Here is a 6,000-nt window from a genome sequence, read left to right as displayed (position 1 = left end):
TGGGGGTAGTTCACAGAACCAAAGGAATAGCTGAACAGTTGGCCTTTAGAAGGGCAGGAGCCAGGGTAGCTCCAGAGCTTGCCTCCCAGGAGCTGCTGCCGTTGGCTCCAGTGGATCTCCCTCCACTCAAGGTTCAAATTCCTGTCCTGGAGCTCCGGGCATCGTGGACTGGGAGAGAGGTAGTTTTCCAAAGGATGGGGATTCTTACCAGAAGAATGGTGGAGGGTGGAAGGGTAGAAAGGGCTTGGCAGGCAACCACAGAAGATACCCTGACACACACAGATACACACAGACACACAGACACACAGACACACACACACACACACACACACACACCCCTTTCTTCCCATCTGATGCACTACAACTCTCTTACATACAACCAAAAGCAAATCGCTCTCTGCTTGGGGAGACCATTCAAGGTAATAGTCAATGACTAAGTCCAGGGGTAATGACCAGGGCTACCATTCTCCAAAGTCCAGTGTCACTAATGATACTCTTTCCTCTTTTATCACAATCTCCTTTTGAAATTCTGCAACCTGTGGAAATTATATAACCCAACAAGAAGGGAAGTATGAGTAAAGGCTACGGTCCATTTCTATAACTGGTCATGAGAACTAGTATTTATGACTAGGGATTTTTTTGCCCTTTGGAGTGACCCAAATCTTCAGTTCCAAAGTCGAGTTCCTAAGCGGTCCTGCCTGTGTGGCAAGCATTAGCCACTGGACATGGCAGTACCAGGAAGCACTTTAGGAACCCCCCACGTCCATCTGTACCCTGCCCCCTTTTAAGTAGCCGCAATCATATTTTCCCTTGATAGAGTTAATCATCCCAGCTACTCCTACGTGTCACTATATTTACTCGTATCCTAGATATACTCCTATCCTAGCTCTGTGTGGCTCAGAGGTACAAGCAACCTGAGACGGCCAGGTGCCTAGGCTTCTAATTCACTTGAATCATTACTATGAATTTTTGAAGAGGTGTTTTCTTGGGAACTAAAACCTCTACACCAGTCTGGTCCTCAACCTCAGATATGAGAAACGCATTGAGATGTCGTGATAACATGCCCCTCTTCACCCTGCTTCCTGGCCTGTAGGAGAAATAGCACCATGAACTGGTTGCCGGTTTGGAGCTTATGCTACATCTTGCAGGCCTTACCCAGCCTTGCAAGGTATTGTTTTCAGCTGGTGCCGTAGCTGAGTTTTCAACAAACCGTTTCACCATATTATCAAGCTAACTGCTTCTAGACTGTGGGGATCCTGAAAAGATGAGCAAAGGTCATAGGCATCAACCCATTACTTTGCTATAAAGTGTATTCCCTGGTTGAATGCAATATGTGGGGATACCGAAATGCTGTTTACAACAGTTGATAATTCCATGGATTTTTTTTTTTTTTTTTGCTGTACGCGGGCCTCTCACTGTTGTGGCCTCTCCCATTACGGAGCACGGGCTCCCGACGCGCAGGCTCAGTGGCCACGGCTCACGGGCCCAGCCGCTCCGCGGCATGTGGGATCTTCCCGGACCGGAGCACGAACCCGTGTCCCCTGCATCGGCAGGCAGACTCTCAACCACTGCGCCACCAGGGAAGCCCAATTCCATGGATTTTGATGGGAGAGGCATGATGGGTAAGGAAAGCAAATCCAAATCCAGAAGAAGGGCCCCTCATGGTCAAGATAAGTTACTGCCCTGTTAAAGCCGTAGCATAAGTGTAGACTGAGGTGAGCTCAGCCGTAGGGCAGGAGGAGGCATTATGGGAGAGTGAGTGATGCCCACACACAGCTTGCCTGTGCCTCCAGAACCCTCTCCTGGAGCATTCACCTAATGATGGTGGCCATGCCTGATTTTGGCTGGGTGGATCCGACAACCCCTGTTCGTAAGGGCCAGCATGGCCACCTGGTAGGCTGTGGCCAAGCAGTTAGACTCCCCAGAGCCCAGTGGCAAGTCAGAGGGCTGTGTGTCAAAAGGATAATAGTTACTTGCTGGCCAGCGTATCACTTGATTCCAAACTCTGGGTTCTCCTGCCATATTTTAAATTTTTTTTATTTTTAATTTTTTAACATCTTTATTACAGTATAATTACTTTACATTGTTGTGTTAGTTTCTGCTGTATAACAAAGTGAATCAGTTATACGTATGTCCCCATATCTCTTCCCTCTTGCGTCTCCCTCCCTCCTACCCTTCCTATCCCACCCCCTCCTGCCATATTTTTTAAATCAAGACTTGTCACAATCTCCATGTGCCTCCCCAATATGCCACAGACGGACCCCTCAAGCACCACTGGCTCTGCCAGGTCATGTGGCCTCGTGGCAGAATCATACGTGCTCAAGGCTTTTCCTGCTGGAGAGCCTTCACTTGCTCTGCGCCCTGCCCAAAGCTGGCAGTCTTCTGGGTCAGTCAGTAAACGGGTTGGAGCAAGATGCCCCAAACAAACTGACAATTTTGCCTGGAATTGGGCCTTAGTGGTAAGGAATTCAAAATGCAGGAATTTGTCCTACGTTAATGGAGGAACTATTCTGACCTCAACAGACCCCTTGATCCCCAGGAACTTTATTCAAGGAACAGACATTTGCATTTTCACATGCTTTATCTCCCACCTCTGACTCACATATATATGTCTTACCAAAGCATCTAGGGAAACTGTTGATCTCCAGACCCTATCAGCATGATGCCATCAGCGTGCTGGAACATTGCATTGCTGAGGTCAATGTCCCTGTGAGGCAGTCTGTGGCACAGAGCTGAACAGCTAAGATAATATATATCATTCAGCAGGACAGCAGTGGAGTACTGCTGCCCTGCCAGCTGAAGACAAATTGCTTCTGATGTTCTTTGCTCATCAAAATCAAGGAAAAAAATGAATTCACTGGATCAAAGGGTTCATACCAAATGCCAAGAGCTGGATGAATTTGCTTTAGCAAGAAGACCATTTCTGGAACAGCACCTGCAATTGGAGTTAACACGTTTTAAAGCTTACAACAATCCAAAGACCTGCTGGCCAGGCTGAGCTGTGGTAGGAATCACTATGACTTCACTCTTAAATCTGATAGTAACACTGATTTCTACAATTCCCTCACAAATACGGAAGCACTTTTGATTTACCATTTCGGTCGGGAGCGGGAATTCTGATGGCCTGTGCTTCTCCTATCCTATTATAGTCATTCTTACCCCACTAATCAGAGCCATCGTGGGGGTTATGCGTGTTTCAGAATATATCCATTTCAACTGTACACTCAAAATAACCTTTCATTGGCTTTGAGATTCCACTGGGTCTACTGTGGCGCAAAATTTAGTCTATTAAACATCTCTATGGATTGGGAGACCACATGCTCTTCTACTGTACCCAGAAATTGGGCTTGGCTTGGAGCCAGTGTCCTACAAAACCCCTCTCCCCAAGTCTGAGTACTTTCCTTTCCTTTCCGTTCCCAGATAAGTGAACACAGATCCCTTTGGGGAAGGTTGCAAGGAAGGTTAACAATATGCATCTAAGTGTTAAAATAAGGTTTTTCTTCAAAGATATTTGACTTCCTCTCCCTTGAAAGTCTGGAAATTAAGTGGGAGATTTTGACTCTACCTTGGCAGCTGAGACAGACCTCTTTGCCCAACCAGAAACCTTTGGTTACAGTAGTAACTAGCTGATATCTTAGGCACTGTCTGGTCTTTTTCATTCCTGGGGCCCAATGATTAATTAACCACAGCTAGAGGTTTGGTTTCCACGCCCACGTCCATTATGATAACTCCTCTACTGTGTTCCTTCTGTCTATCTCTGCTGCTGAGAGCAGGAAGTTCATTTCATAGGAGCTCTTCCAACCAGAATTCCAGGCCTAGAGAGGAAAGCCAGCAGAGCCTCGCCAATTTCTCATGGCAGGGAGTGAGACCATCTTCTGGGTCATGTCAGAGGCCAGAGGGCAGATGGGCTGGATGCATGTCAGGGACCCAATAAAGCATTCTTGTTTCCTAAAGTCTGTGAGTTCCTGCCTTTCTTGGAATTTTGGTCTTTTGTTATAATTTAGCATGGGTCAGTATTCAGTCCAGATTTGTATTATCCACCCTCATCTATAGCCCCCCTCCCCCTGCACAAATGGTAAGAACTGTATCTGGCTATATGAGCTTCTATAGAATCTCTGGTGAGTGAGAACATATCAATAAACAAAACCTGAATCAAAATTCTGTTCCGCTATCTTGGTCAAACAGCCTTAAAAAGTTTCCATAAATTTCCCCTATATTTTTTGGCAATGTATATTAGCTAGCTCATAAAGTTTCTTCTGGGAGTAACTCTTCTTTTTCCTGATTTGATTCTGCCTCTTATCCCCTGGGTTATGTTGACTGTGGATTCTGGTTACTGGCAGACCAACAGTGTTGTGTGGGACGGGGTCTGGGTCTCAGTTTTGTACCTTGATGTTGTCAGTACCCCTGAGCTGATCACACTCAGGGAGCCTGTTTCATTCATTAAACGTACAAGGAAATGGAATTTTCACACTAAAAACCCACCTTGCTAATTTTTTATGAGACATGTAACCATCCAGAAGACTGGACACTTTACCTGACAAGGGAATTCTTCCCTTCTTCTGAAAGGAGAACTTCAAGGGAAGCCAAATTATCAGAAGGTTGTTTGAGCTGAGAACAGACACACCTCAGTTCAAATCCACCTCTACTAGCCATGTGAGCTTGGGCTTTTTGCTTAAGCCCTTGGAACTGAGATGCACGTGAGTGATTGGAGCTAGCTCTAGGTAGGAGTGTTAAGAAAATTCAGCTGAGTAAAGATCTAATTGGCCTTATTCACGAATTGGGCAGCATCGCATCTGGCAAGTATCAATAGAAAGGAGCTCTGAGGAGGTGTACAAAGTGGAAGGTTTTTAAAGGCAGAAGGAGGGTGGGACCATAAAGTCATAAAGGAAAGAACGGATTATTTCAGGCAAGGTCACCTTCCCTTGGGGGAAAAGGGGAAGTCTATCATGCAGGTGAGATGACCTCACTGTGCTCATCAGGTAATTCCAGACTGACTGGTTAAAGGTTGCAGTCCTGGGAGTGGCTGAAACTATAGTAGAGTCTTGGTTTGCTCTCCTAGGGACAAGTGACTCCATTTTGTGCCTGTTGTTCCTTTTTCTAATAGAGGCATCCCCTACTGACACCCAGAGGTCCTGGAATCCACGAGGCACTGTCCTCAGACCTCAGAACTGATGTGGTTCAGAGATGGCTCTTTCCTATTATTTCCAAAGGGCAGCGAGAGATAGCAGCTACTGTCTACTCAGCCTCAGGGGATGCATCACGCGTGAAGATGAAAGACCTTCATGCATGATGTACGGAGTAAATAACTCGAACGAGAATCCCCATCTCAGGCCAAGGAATCTGCTTAAGATGCATCAGGTGTCCTACTGTGTAGACTGTGTCACTGGCAGAGAAATTTCATTAGGGCTCTTGTTTTCTAACAGGGCAAAATGTATATTCTTGGAGCAGTTGGAGTCAAATTATTCAGATTATGTGGCTGAGTGCCCATTAAATCAACCCCTGTGGAATTTGTGCTGGGTCTTACTCAGGAAGTTGCTCAGAGACACAGTATCCCTGGTTTCGTGGAGTCTGACTAGAGAATACAATTCACAGCCATTAGGTCTAAGTATGGGCCCAGAATCCATCCTGCCCAGCTCTCGTCCCGTGAGAAAAAATCAGTACTGCCTCCTGACCCACAGGCTGGTCCGTGATTAGCCCCTGGGCTGGGTCAGGCTCTCCACGAACCCCAACAGGCAGAGAAGTGAAGGGACTGGGACACAGCCTTTGGAAGAGGGAACCTTGCTCCTAAGGCACAGTGGCATGGAAAGCAGTGTCGCACAGCGGGGCATGATACAGGCTTGGCAGGCCCATGCAGGAAGGAGAGTTGGTGCCAGTCGGAGAGGAGACCGTGCCTTGCGTCCTGAGGCACGATGTTACTGGTGGAAGCCCACCTGGGTGGAGGGAAGCAAGCACCTGGACAGTCTCAGTGTCTAGATGTGACCCTCAGAGGCGTTCATTTTT

General features: G+C 46.9%; 1 protein-coding gene across 1 annotated transcript in view; it reads left to right on the top strand.

Moving 5' to 3' along the window:
* The first annotated feature begins 2,121 nt into the window (after window positions 1-2,121).
* The window catches only part of SLC28A1 (solute carrier family 28 member 1), a 56,286-nt gene continuing 52,407 nt past the window's right edge, over window positions 2,122-6,000 (top strand). The window contains 2 exon segments of the mRNA XM_027089160.1: window positions 2,122-3,004; window positions 5,105-5,291. The gene's annotated coding sequence lies outside the window, so the exon portion shown is untranslated.

The sequence above is a fragment of the Aethalodelphis obliquidens genome, unplaced genomic scaffold (assembly GCF_003676395.1).
Source record: "Aethalodelphis obliquidens isolate GAN/ISIS:26980383/991018 unplaced genomic scaffold, ASM367639v1 scaffold65, whole genome shotgun sequence".
NCBI lineage: Eukaryota > Metazoa > Chordata > Mammalia > Artiodactyla > Delphinidae > Aethalodelphis > Aethalodelphis obliquidens.
The sequence above is the reverse complement of the archived record's forward strand: the minus strand, read 5'-3'. Positions and strand labels throughout refer to the sequence as shown.